Genomic DNA, 13,420 nt, shown 5'->3' on the forward strand with positions numbered 1-13,420 from the left:
CCTGTTGCCCGTTTCATGGCTGGGTAGACCTGTTGTCCGCAGCAAGCCGTGAGTAGACCTGTTGCCCGTTTCATGACTGGGTAGACCTGGTGTCCGCAGCATGCCCTGGGTAGACCTGGTGTCCGCAGCTTGGTAGACCTGTTGCCCGTTTCATGGCTGGGTAGACCTGGTGTCCGCAGCAAGCCGTGAGTAGACCTGTTGCCCGTTTCATGGCTGGGTAGACCTGGTGTCCGCAGCATGCCCTGGGTAGACCTGGTGTCCGCAGCTTGGTAGACCTGTTGCCCGTTTCATGGCTGGGTAGACCTGTTGTCCGCAGCAAGCCGTGGGTAGACCTGGTGTCCGCAGCTTGGTAGACCTGTTGCCCGATTCATGCCTGGGTAGACCTGTTGTCCGCAGCAAGCCGTGGGTAGACCTGGTGTCCGCAGCTTGGTAGACCTGTTGCCCGTTTCATGGCTGGGTAGACCTGGTGTCCGCAGCATTGAGTTGGTAGACCTGGTGTCCGCAGCAAGCCGTGGGTAGACCTGGTGTCCGCAGCTTGGTAGACCTGTTGCCCGTTTCATGGCTGGGTAGACCTGTTGTCCGCAGCATTGAGTTGGTAGACCTGTTGCCCGTTTCATGGCTGGGTAGACCTGGTGTCCGCAGCTTGGTAGACCTGTTGCCCGTTTCATGGCTGGGTAGACCTGGTGTCCGCAGCAAGCCGTGAGTAGACCTGTTGCCCGTTTCATGGCTGGGTAGACCTGGTGTCCGCAGCAAGCCGTGGGTAGACCTGGTGTCCGCAGCTTGGTAGACCTGTTGCCCGATTCATGGCTGGGTAGACCTGTTGTCCGCAGCAAGCCGTGGGTAGACCTGGTGTCCGCAGCATGCCCTGGGTAGACCTGGTGTCCGCAGCTTGGTAGACCTGTTGCCCGTTTCATGGCTGGGTAGACCTGGTGTCCGCAGCAAGCCGTGGGTAGACCTGGTGTCCGCAGCTTGGTAGACCTGTTGCCCGTTTCATGGCTGGGTAGACCTGTTGTCCGCAGCATTGAGTTGGTAGACCTGGTGTCCGCAGCAAGCCGTGGGTAGACCTGGTGTCCGCAGCATGCCCTGGGTAGACCTGGTGTCCGCAGCTTGGTAGACCTGTTGCCCGTTTCATGCCTGGGTAGACCTGTTGTCCGCAGCATTGAGTGGGTAGACCTGGTGTCCGCAGCATGCCCTGGGTAGACCTGGTGTCCGCAGCTTGGTAGACCTGTTGCCCGTTTCATGGCTGGGTAGACCTGTTGTCCGCTGCAAGCCGTGAGTAGACCTGTTGCCCGTTTCATGGCTGGGTAGACCTGGTGTCCGCAGCATGCCCTGGGTAGACCTGGTGTCCGCAGCTGGGTAGACCTGTTGCCCGTTTCATGGCTGGGTAGACCTGGTGTCCGCAGCAAGCCGTGGGTAGACCTGGTGTCCGCAGCATGCCCTGGGTAGACCTGGTGTCCGCAGCTTGGTAGACCTGTTGCCCGTTTCATGGCTGGGTAGACCTGGTGTCCGCAGCAAGCCGTGAGTAGACCTGTTGCCCGTTTCATGGCTGGGTAGACCTGGTGTCCGCAGCATGCCCTGGGTAGACCTGGTGTCCGCAGCTTGGTAGACCTGTTGCCCGTTTCATGGCTGGGTAGACCTGGTGTCCGCAGCAAGCCGTGGGTAGACCTGGTGTCCGGAGCTTGGTAGACCTGTTGCCCGATTCATGCCTGGGTAGACCTGTTGTCCGCAGCATGCCCTGGGTAGACCTGGTGTCCGCAGCATGCCCTGGGTAGACCTGGTGTCCGCAGCTTGGTAGACCTGTTGCCCGTTTCATGGCTGGGTAGACCTGGTGTCCGCAGCAAGCCGTGAGTAGACCTGTTGCCCGTTTCATGGCTGGGTAGACCTGGTGTCCGCAGCATGCCCTGGGTAGACCTGGTGTCCGCAGCTTGGTAGACCTGTTGCCCGTTTCATGGCTGGGTAGACCTGGTGTCCGCAGCAAGCCGTGAGTAGACCTGTTGCCCGTTTCATGGCTGGGTAGACCTGGTGTCCGCAGCATGCCCTGGGTAGACCTGGTGTCCGCAGCTTGGTAGACCTGTTGCCCGTTTCATGGCTGGGTAGACCTGGTGTCCGCAGCAAGCCGTGGGTAGACCTGGTGTCCGGAGCTTGGTAGACCTGTTGCCCGATTCATGCCTGGGTAGACCTGTTGTCCGCAGCATTGAGTGGGTAGACCTGGTGTCCGCAGCATGCCCTGGGTAGACCTGGTGTCCGCAGCTTGGTAGACCTGTTGCCCGTTTCATGGCTGGGTAGACCTGGTGTCCGCAGCAAGCCGTGAGTAGACCTGTTGCCCGTTTCATGGCTGGGTAGACCTGTTGTCCGCAGCATGCCCTGGGTAGACCTGGTGTCCGCAGCTTGGTAGACCTGTTGCCCGTTTCATGGCTGGGTAGACCTGGTGTCCGCAGCAAGCCGTGGGTAGACCTGGTGTCCGCAGCTTGGTAGACCTGTTGCCCGTTTCATGGCTGGGTAGACCTGTTGTCCGCAGCATTGAGTTGGTAGACCTGTTGCCCGTTTCATGGCTGGGTAGACCTGGTGTCCGCAGCTTGGTAGACCTGTTGCCCGTTTCATGGCTGGGTAGACCTGGTGTCCGCAGCAAGCCGTGGGTAGACCTGGTGTCCGGAGCTTGGTAGACCTGTTGCCCGATTCATGCCTGGGTAGACCTGTTGTCCGCAGCAAGCCGTGGGTAGACCTGGTGTCCGCAGCATGCCCTGGGTAGACCTGGTGTCCGCAGCTTGGTAGACCTGTTGCCCGATTCATGCCTGGGTAGACCTGTTGTCCGCAGCATTGAGTGGGTAGACCTGGTGTCCGCAGCATGCCCTGGGTAGACCTGGTGTCCGCAGCTTGGTAGACCTGTTGCCCGTTTCATGGCTGGGTAGACCTGTTGTCCGCAGCAAGCCGTGAGTAGACCTGTTGCCCGTTTCATGGCTGGGTAGACCTGGTGTCCGCAGCATGCCCTGGGTAGACCTGGTGTCCGCAGCTTGGTAGACCTGTTGCCCGATTCATGGCTGGGTAGACCTGGTGTCCGCAGCATTGAGTTGGTAGACCTGGTGTCCGCAGCATGCCCTGGGTAGACCTGGTGTCCGCAGCTTGGTAGACCTGTTGCCCGTTTCATGGCTGGGTAGACCTGTTGTCCGCAGCATTGAGTTGGTAGACCTGGTGTCCGCAGCATGCCCTGGGTAGACCTGGTGTCCGCAGCTTGGTAGACCTGTTGCCCGTTTCATGGCTGGGTAGACCTGGTGTCCGCAGCATGCCCTGGGTAGACCTGGTGTCCGCAGCTTGGTAGACCTGTTGCCCGTTTCATGGCTGGGTAGACCTGTTGTCCGCAGCAAGCCGTGGGTAGACCTGGTGTCCGCAGCTTGGTAGACCTGTTGCCCGATTCATGGCTGGGTAGACCTGTTGTCCGCAGCATTGAGTTGGTAGACCTGGTGTCCGCAGCATGCCCTGGGTAGACCTGGTGTCCGCAGCTTGGTAGACCTGTTGCCCGTTTCATAGCTGGGTAGACCTGGTGTCCGCAGCTTGGTAGACCTGTTGCCCGTTTCATGGCTGGGTAGACCTGGTGTCCGCAGCAAGCCGTGAGTAGACCTGTTGCCCGTTTCATGGCTGGGTAGACCTGGTGTCCGCAGCATGCCCTGGGTAGACCTGGTGTCCGCAGCTTGGTAGACCTGTTGCCCGTTTCATGGCTGGGTAGACCTGGTGTCCGCAGCAAGCCGTGAGTAGACCTGTTGCCCGTTTCATGGCTGGGTAGACCTGTTGTCCGCAGCATGCCCTGGGTAGACCTGGTGTCCGCAGCTTGGTAGACCTGTTGCCCGTTTCATGGCTGGGTAGACCTGGTGTCCGCAGCAAGCCGTGGGTAGACCTGCTGCCCGTTTCATGGCTGGGTAGACCTGGTGTCCGCAGCAAGCCGTGGGTAGACCTGGTGTCCGCAGCTTGGTAGACCTGTTGCCCGTTTCATGGCTGGGTAGACCTGTTGTCCGCAGCATTGAGTTGGTAGACCTGGTGTCCGCTACATACCCTGGGTAGACCTGGTGTCCGCAGCTTGGTAGACCTGTTGCCCGTTTCATGGCTGGGTAGACCTGGTGTCCGCAGCATTGAGATGGTAGACCTGTTGCCCGTTTCATGGCTGGGTAGACCTGTTGTCCGCAGCTTGGTAGACCTGTTGCCCGATTCATGGCTGGGTAGACCTGGTGTCCGCAGCAAGCCGTGAGTAGACCTGTTGCCCGTTTCATGGCTGGGTAGACCTGGTGTCCGCAGCATGCCCTGGGTAGACCTGTTGTCCGCAGCTTGGTAGACCTGTTGCCCGTTTCATGGCTGGGTAGACCTGTTGTCCGCAGCAAGCCGTGAGTAGACCTGTTGCCCGTTTCATGGCTGGGTAGACCTGTTGTACGCAGCATGCCCTGGGTAGACCTGGTGTCCGCAGCTTGGTAGACCTGTTGCCCGTTTCATGGCTGGGTAGACCTGGTGTCCGCAGCAAGCCGTGGGTAGACCTGGTGTCCGCAGCTTGGTAGACCTGTTGCCCGTTTCATGGCTGGGTAGACCTGTTGTCCGCAGCATTGAGTTGGTAGACCTGTTGCCCGTTTCATGGCTGGGTAGACCTGGTGTCCGCAGCTTGGTAGACCTGTTGCCCGTTTCATGGCTGGGTAGACCTGGTGTCCGCAGCAAGCCGTGGGTAGACCTGGTGTCCGGAGCTTGGTAGACCTGTTGCCCGATTCATGGCTGGGTAGACCTGTTGTCCGCAGCAAGCCGTGGGTAGACCTGGTGTCCGCAGCATGCCCTGGGTAGACCTGGTGTCCGCAGCTTGGTAGACCTGTTGCCCGATTCATGCCTGGGTAGACCTGTTGTCCGCAGCAAGCCGTGGGTAGACCTGGTGTCCGCAGCATGCCCTGGGTAGACCTGGTGTCCGCAGCTTGGTAGACCTGTTGCCCGTTTCATGGCTGGGTAGACCTGTTGTCCGCAGCAAGCCGTGAGTAGACCTGTTGCCCGTTTCATGGCTGGGTAGACCTGGTGTCCGCAGCATGCCCTGGGTAGACCTGGTGTCCGCAGCTTGGTAGACCTGTTGCCCGTTTCATGGCTGGGTAGACCTGGTGTCCGCAGCAAGCCGTGGGTAGACCTGGTGTCCGCAGCTTGGTAGACCTGTTGCCCGATTCATGGCTGGGTAGACCTGTTGTCCGCAGCATTGAGTTGGTAGACCTGGTGTCCGCAGCATGCCCTGGGTAGACCTGGTGTCCGCAGCTTGGTAGACCTGTTGCCCGTTTCATGGCTGGGTAGACCTGGTGTCCGCAGCAAGCCGTGAGTAGACCTGTTGCCCGTTTCATGGCTGGGTAGACCTGTTGTCCGCAGCATGCCCTGGGTAGACCTGGTGTCCGCAGCTTGGTAGACCTGTTGCCCGTTTCATGGCTGGGTAGACTTGTTGTCCGCAGCAAGCCGTGGGTAGACCTGGTGTCCGCAGCATGCCCTGGGTAGACCTGGTGTCCGCAGCTTGGTAGACCTGTTGCCCGTTTCATGGCTGGGTAGACCTGGTGTCCGCAGCAAGCCGTGGGTAGACCTGGTGTCCGCAGCATGCCCTGGGTAGACCTGGTGTCCGCAGCTTGGTAGACCTGTTGCCCGTTTCATGGCTGGGTAGACCTGGTGTCCGCAGCAAGCCGTGAGTAGACCTGTTGCCCGTTTCATGGCTGGGTAGACCTGTTGTCCGCAGCATGCCCTGGGTAGACCTGTTGTCCGCAGCTTGGTAGACCTGTTGCCCGTTTCATGGCTGGGTAGACCTGGTGTCCGCAGCAAGCCGTGAGTAGACCTGTTGCCCGTTTCATGGCTGGGTAGACCTGGTGTCCGCAGCAAGCCGTGAGTAGACCTGGTGTCCGCAGCTTGGTAGACCTGTTGCCCGTTTCATGGCTGGGTAGACCTGGTGTCCGCAGCAAGACGTGAGTAGACCTGTTGCCCGTTTCATGGCTGGGTAGACCTGGTGTCCGCAGCATGCCCTGGGTAGACCTGGTGTCCGCAGCTTGGTAGACCTGTTGCCCGTTTCATGGCTGGGTAGACCTGGTGTCCGCAGCAAGCCGTGAGTAGACCTGTTGCCCGTTTCATGGCTGGGTAGACCTGGTGTCCGCAGCATGCCCTGGGTAGACCTGGTGTCCGCAGCTTGGTAGACCTGTTGCCCGTTTCATGGCTGGGTAGACCTGGTGTCCGCAGCATGCCCTGGGTAGACCTGGTGTCCGCAGCTTGGTAGACCTGTTGCCCGATTCATGCCTGGGTAGACCTGTTGTCCGCAGCATGCCCTGGGTAGACCTGGTGTCCGCAGCATGCCCTGGGTAGACCTGGTGTCCGCAGCTTGGTAGACCTGTTGCCCGTTTCATGGCTGGGTAGACCTGGTGTCCGCAGCAAGCCGTGAGTAGACCTGTTGCCCGTTTCATGGCTGGGTAGACCTGGTGTCCGCAGCATGCCCTGGGTAGACCTGGTGTCCGCAGCTTGGTAGACCTGTTGCCCGTTTCATGGCTGGGTAGACCTGGTGTCCGCAGCAAGCCGTGAGTAGACCTGTTGCCCGTTTCATGGCTGGGTAGACCTGGTGTCCGCAGCATGCCCTGGGTAGACCTGGTGTCCGCAGCTTGGTAGACCTGTTGCCCGTTTCATGGCTGGGTAGACCTGGTGTCCGCAGCAAGCCGTGGGTAGACCTGGTGTCCGGAGCTTGGTAGACCTGTTGCCCGATTCATGCCTGGGTAGACCTGTTGTCCGCAGCATGCCCTGGGTAGACCTGGTGTCCGCAGCATGCCCTGGGTAGACCTGGTGTCCGCAGCTTGGTAGACCTGTTGCCCGTTTCATGGCTGGGTAGACCTGGTGTCCGCAGCATGCCCTGGGTAGACCTGGTGTCCGCAGCTTGGTAGACCTGTTGCCCGTTTCATGGCTGGGTAGACCTGGTGTCCGCAGCAAGCCGTGGGTAGACCTGGTGTCCGGAGCTTGGTAGACCTGTTGCCCGATTCATGCCTGGGTAGACCTGTTGTCCGCAGCATTGAGTGGGTAGACCTGGTGTCCGCAGCATGCCCTGGGTAGACCTGGTGTCCGCAGCTTGGTAGACCTGTTGCCCGTTTCATGGCTTGGTAGACCTGTTGTCCGCAGCAAGCCGTGAGTAGACCTGTTGCCCGTTTCATGGCTGGGTAGACCTGTTGTCCGCAGCATGCCCTGGGTAGACCTGGTGTCCGCAGCTTGGTAGACCTGTTGCCCGTTTCATGGCTGGGTAGACCTGTTGTCCGCAGCAAGCCGTGGGTAGACCTGGTGTCCGCAGCATGCCCTGGGTAGACCTGGTGTCCGCAGCTTGGTAGACCTGTTGCCCGTTTCATGGCTGGGTAGACCTGGTGTCCGCAGCAAGCCGTGGGTAGACCTGGTGTCCGCAGCATGCCCTGGGTAGACCTGGTGTCCGCAGCTTGGTAGACCTGTTGCCCGTTTCATGGCTGGGTAGACCTGGTGTCCGCAGCAAGCCGTGAGTAGACCTGTTGCCCGTTTCATGGCTGGGTAGACCTGTTGTCCGCAGCATGCCCTGGGTAGACCTGTTGTCCGCAGCTTGGTAGACCTGTTGCCCGTTTCATGGCTGGGTAGACCTGGTGTCCGCAGCAAGCCGTGAGTAGACCTGTTGCCCGTTTCATGGCTGGGTAGACCTGGTGTCCGCAGCAAGCCGTGAGTAGACCTGGTGTCCGCAGCTTGGTAGACCTGTTGCCCGTTTCATGGCTGGGTAGACCTGGTGTCCGCAGCAAGACGTGAGTAGACCTGTTGCCCGTTTCATGGCTGGGTAGACCTGGTGTCCGCAGCATGCCCTGGGTAGACCTGGTGTCCGCAGCTTGGTAGACCTGTTGCCCGTTTCATGGCTGGGTAGACCTGGTGTCCGCAGCAAGCCGTGAGTAGACCTGTTGCCCGTTTCATGGCTGGGTAGACCTGGTGTCCGCAGCATGCCCTGGGTAGACCTGTTGTCCGCAGCTTGGTAGACCTGTTGCCCGTTTCATGGCTGGGTAGACCTGGTGTCCGCAGCATGCCCTGGGTAGACCTGGTGTCCGCAGCTTGGTAGACCTGTTGCCCGATTCATGCCTGGGTAGACCTGTTGTCCGCAGCATGCCCTGGGTAGACCTGGTGTCCGCAGCATGCCCTGGGTAGACCTGGTGTCCGCAGCTTGGTAGACCTGTTGCCCGTTTCATGGCTGGGTAGACCTGGTGTCCGCAGCAAGCCGTGAGTAGACCTGTTGCCCGTTTCATGGCTGGGTAGACCTGGTGTCCGCAGCATGCCCTGGGTAGACCTGGTGTCCGCAGCTTGGTAGACCTGTTGCCCGTTTCATGGCTGGGTAGACCTGGTGTCCGCAGCAAGCCGTGAGTAGACCTGTTGCCCGTTTCATGGCTGGGTAGACCTGGTGTCCGCAGCATGCCCTGGGTAGACCTGGTGTCCGCAGCTTGGTAGACCTGTTGCCCGTTTCATGGCTGGGTAGACCTGGTGTCCGCAGCAAGCCGTGGGTAGACCTGGTGTCCGGAGCTTGGTAGACCTGTTGCCCGATTCATGCCTGGGTAGACCTGTTGTCCGCAGCATGCCCTGGGTAGACCTGGTGTCCGCAGCATGCCCTGGGTAGACCTGGTGTCCGCAGCTTGGTAGACCTGTTGCCCGTTTCATGGCTGGGTAGACCTGGTGTCCGCAGCAAGCCGTGAGTAGACCTGTTGCCCGTTTCATGGCTGGGTAGACCTGGTGTCCGCAGCATGCCCTGGGTAGACCTGGTGTCCGCAGCTTGGTAGACCTGTTGCCCGTTTCATGGCTGGGTAGACCTGGTGTCCGCAGCAAGCCGTGAGTAGACCTGTTGCCCGTTTCATGGCTGGGTAGACCTGGTGTCCGCAGCATGCCCTGGGTAGACCTGGTGTCCGCAGCTTGGTAGACCTGTTGCCCGTTTCATGGCTGGGTAGACCTGGTGTCCGCAGCAAGCCGTGGGTAGACCTGGTGTCCGGAGCTTGGTAGACCTGTTGCCCGATTCATGCCTGGGTAGACCTGTTGTCCGCAGCATTGAGTGGGTAGACCTGGTGTCCGCAGCATGCCCTGGGTAGACCTGGTGTCCGCAGCTTGGTAGACCTGTTGCCCGTTTCATGGCTGGGTAGACCTGGTGTCCGCAGCAAGCCGTGAGTAGACCTGTTGCCCGTTTCATGGCTGGGTAGACCTGGTGTCCGCAGCATGCCCTGGGTAGACCTGGTGTCCGCAGCTTGGTAGACCTGTTGCCCGTTTCATGGCTGGGTAGACCTGTTGTCCGCAGCAAGCCGTGGGTAGACCTGGTGTCCGGAGCTTGGTAGACCTGTTGCCCGATTCATGCCTGGGTAGACCTGTTGTCCGCAGCATTGAGTGGGTAGACCTGGTGTCCGCAGCATGCCCTGGGTAGACCTGGTGTCCGCAGCTTGGTAGACCTGTTGCCCGTTTCATGGCTGGGTAGACCTGTTGTCCGCAGCAAGCCGTGAGTAGACCTGTTGCCCGTTTCATGGCTGGGTAGACCTGGTGTCCGCAGCATGCCCTGGGTAGACCTGGTGTCCGCAGCTTGGTAGACCTGTTGCCCGTTTCATGGCTGGGTAGACCTGTTGTCCGCAGCAAGCCGTGGGTAGACCTGGTGTCCGGAGCTTGGTAGACCTGTTGCCCGATTCATGCCTGGGTAGACCTGTTGTCCGCAGCATTGAGTGGGTAGACCTGGTGTCCGCAGCATGCCCTGGGTAGACCTGTTGTCCGCAGCTTGGTAGACCTGTTGCCCGTTTCATGGCTGGGTAGACCTGTTGTCCGCAGCAAGCCGTGAGTAGACCTGTTGCCCGTTTCATGACTGGGTAGACCTGGTGTCCGCAGCATGCCCTGGGTAGACCTGGTGTCCGCAGCTTGGTAGACCTGTTGCCCGTTTCATGGCTGGGTAGACCTGGTGTCCGCAGCAAGCCGTGAGTAGACCTGTTGCCCGTTTCATGGCTGGGTAGACCTGGTGTCCGCAGCATGCCCTGGGTAGACCTGGTGTCCGCAGCTTGGTAGACCTGTTGCCCGTTTCATGGCTGGGTAGACCTGTTGTCCGCAGCAAGCCGTGGGTAGACCTGGTGTCCGCAGCTTGGTAGACCTGTTGCCCGATTCATGCCTGGGTAGACCTGTTGTCCGCAGCAAGCCGTGGGTAGACCTGGTGTCCGCAGCTTGGTAGACCTGTTGCCCGTTTCATGGCTGGGTAGACCTGGTGTCCGCAGCATTGAGTTGGTAGACCTGGTGTCCGCAGCAAGCCGTGGGTAGACCTGGTGTCCGCAGCTTGGTAGACCTGTTGCCCGTTTCATGGCTGGGTAGACCTGTTGTCCGCAGCATTGAGTTGGTAGACCTGTTGCCCGTTTCATGGCTGGGTAGACCTGGTGTCCGCAGCTTGGTAGACCTGTTGCCCGTTTCATGGCTGGGTAGACCTGGTGTCCGCAGCAAGCCGTGAGTAGACCTGGTGCCCGTTTCATGGCTGGGTAGACCTGGTGTCCGCAGCAAGCCGTGGGTAGACCTGGTGTCCGCAGCTTGGTAGACCTGTTGCCCGATTCATGGCTGGGTAGACCTGTTGTCCGCAGCAAGCCGTGGGTAGACCTGGTGTCCGCAGCATGCCCTGGGTAGACCTGGTGTCCGCAGCTTGGTAGACCTGTTGCCCGTTTCATGGCTGGGTAGACCTGGTGTCCGCAGCAAGCCGTGGGTAGACCTGGTGTCCGCAGCTTGGTAGACCTGTTGCCCGTTTCATGGCTGGGTAGACCTGTTGTCCGCAGCATTGAGTTGGTAGACCTGGTGTCCGCAGCAAGCCGTGGGTAGACCTGGTGTCCGCAGCATGCCCTGGGTAGACCTGGTGTCCGCAGCTTGGTAGACCTGTTGCCCGTTTCATGCCTGGGTAGACCTGTTGTCCGCAGCATTGAGTGGGTAGACCTGGTGTCCGCAGCATGCCCTGGGTAGACCTGGTGTCCGCAGCTTGGTAGACCTGTTGCCCGTTTCATGGCTGGGTAGACCTGTTGTCCGCTGCAAGCCGTGAGTAGACCTGTTGCCCGTTTCATGGCTGGGTAGACCTGGTGTCCGCAGCATGCCCTGGGTAGACCTGGTGTCCGCAGCTGGGTAGACCTGTTGCCCGTTTCATGGCTGGGTAGACCTGGTGTCCGCAGCAAGCCGTGGGTAGACCTGGTGTCCGCAGCATGCCCTGGGTAGACCTGGTGTCCGCAGCTTGGTAGACCTGTTGCCCGTTTCATGGCTGGGTAGACCTGGTGTCCGCAGCAAGCCGTGAGTAGACCTGTTGCCCGTTTCATGGCTGGGTAGACCTGGTGTCCGCAGCATGCCCTGGGTAGACCTGGTGTCCGCAGCTTGGTAGACCTGTTGCCCGTTTCATGGCTGGGTAGACCTGGTGTCCGCAGCAAGCCGTGGGTAGACCTGGTGTCCGGAGCTTGGTAGACCTGTTGCCCGATTCATGCCTGGGTAGACCTGTTGTCCGCAGCATGCCCTGGGTAGACCTGGTGTCCGCAGCATGCCCTGGGTAGACCTGGTGTCCGCAGCTTGGTAGACCTGTTGCCCGTTTCATGGCTGGGTAGACCTGGTGTCCGCAGCAAGCCGTGAGTAGACCTGTTGCCCGTTTCATGGCTGGGTAGACCTGGTGTCCGCAGCATGCCCTGGGTAGACCTGGTGTCCGCAGCTTGGTAGACCTGTTGCCCGTTTCATGGCTGGGTAGACCTGGTGTCCGCAGCAAGCCGTGAGTAGACCTGTTGCCCGTTTCATGGCTGGGTAGACCTGGTGTCCGCAGCATGCCCTGGGTAGACCTGGTGTCCGCAGCTTGGTAGACCTGTTGCCCGTTTCATGGCTGGGTAGACCTGGTGTCCGCAGCAAGCCGTGGGTAGACCTGGTGTCCGGAGCTTGGTAGACCTGTTGCCCGATTCATGCCTGGGTAGACCTGTTGTCCGCAGCATTGAGTGGGTAGACCTGGTGTCCGCAGCATGCCCTGGGTAGACCTGGTGTCCGCAGCTTGGTAGACCTGTTGCCCGTTTCATGGCTGGGTAGACCTGGTGTCCGCAGCAAGCCGTGAGTAGACCTGTTGCCCGTTTCATGGCTGGGTAGACCTGTTGTCCGCAGCATGCCCTGGGTAGACCTGGTGTCCGCAGCTTGGTAGACCTGTTGCCCGTTTCATGGCTGGGTAGACCTGGTGTCCGCAGCAAGCCGTGGGTAGACCTGGTGTCCGCAGCATGCCCTGGGTAGACCTGGTGTCCGCAGCTTGGTAGACCTGTTGCCCGTTTCATGGCTGGGTAGACCTGGTGTCCGCAGCAAGCCGTGGGTAGACCTGGTGTCCGCAGCAAGCCGTGGGTAGACCTGGTGTCCGCAGCATGCCCTGGGTAGACCTGGTGTCCGCAGCTTGGTAGACCTGTTGCCCGTTTCATGGCTGGGTAGACCTGTTGTCCGCAGCAAGCCGTGGGTAGACCTGGTGTCCGCAGCATGCCCTGGGTAGACCTGGTGTCCGCAGCTTGGTAGACCTGTTGCCCTTTTCATGCCCTGGGTAGACCTGGTGTCCGCAGCTGGGTAGACCTGTTGTCCGCAGCAAGCCGTGGGTAGACCTGGTGTCCGCAGCATGCCCTGGGTAGACCTGGTGTCCGCAGCTTGGTAGACCTGTTGCCCGTTTCATGGCTGGGTAGACCTGTTGTCCGCAGCAAGCCGTCGGTAGACCTGTTGCCCGTTTCATGGCTGGTAGACCTGTTGTCCGCTGCCGGCCTGGAAGTACTCCAAGGGGTCGCTGTTTCTCGCTGCCTCCGGCTATGTCATCGTAGAAGGCGGCGTGCGCCACTGCGCCCCCTCGGTCACGTACATCGGTTCTCTTTCCGGCCTCCGCCGCTTCGGGCCCATCTGTCCGTATTATGGGAACGAGGTGACGGGCCGTATCCCCACAGGCTGTTGCCGTGCCTGTGTCCGTGGCGGAGAAGGGCGGACGCGCGTGCGGTCGCCAGGGCCAGAAGAACACCGCCGATGTCGGGGCGAGTCGCGTGGCTTCGTCCGGCTTCCCGTCTTACCCAGTTCGACTGGGACAGGTTAGCCCAGAGAGAGAGACCGATGCGATCCGAGAGCCGCTCCCCGGCCCAGGCGAGGCTGCGTGCTCAGTCGGGGGAGAAGCGAGAAAGCCCCCAGAGAGACCGATGCGATCCGAGAGCCGCTCCCCGGCCCAGGCCGAGGCTGCGTGTTCAGTCCGGGGGAGAAGCGAGAAAGCCCCCAGAGAGAGCGATGCGATCCGAGAGCCACCGCGCTCCCCCGGCCCAGGCGAGGCTGCGTTGTTCCAGGCGGGGGAGAAGCGAGAAAAAGGCCCAGAGAGAGGGCGAGAAAGCCGCGAGTGTGTCCCGCTCCGGCCCGGCTGCTGCCGGTTTCGTGACAACGGGGAGCCGGGCGC

Source organism: Sturnus vulgaris, unplaced genomic scaffold (genome assembly GCF_052056855.1).
Source record: "Sturnus vulgaris isolate bStuVul1 unplaced genomic scaffold, bStuVul1.hap1 Scaffold_156, whole genome shotgun sequence".
Lineage (NCBI taxonomy): Eukaryota > Metazoa > Chordata > Aves > Passeriformes > Sturnidae > Sturnus > Sturnus vulgaris.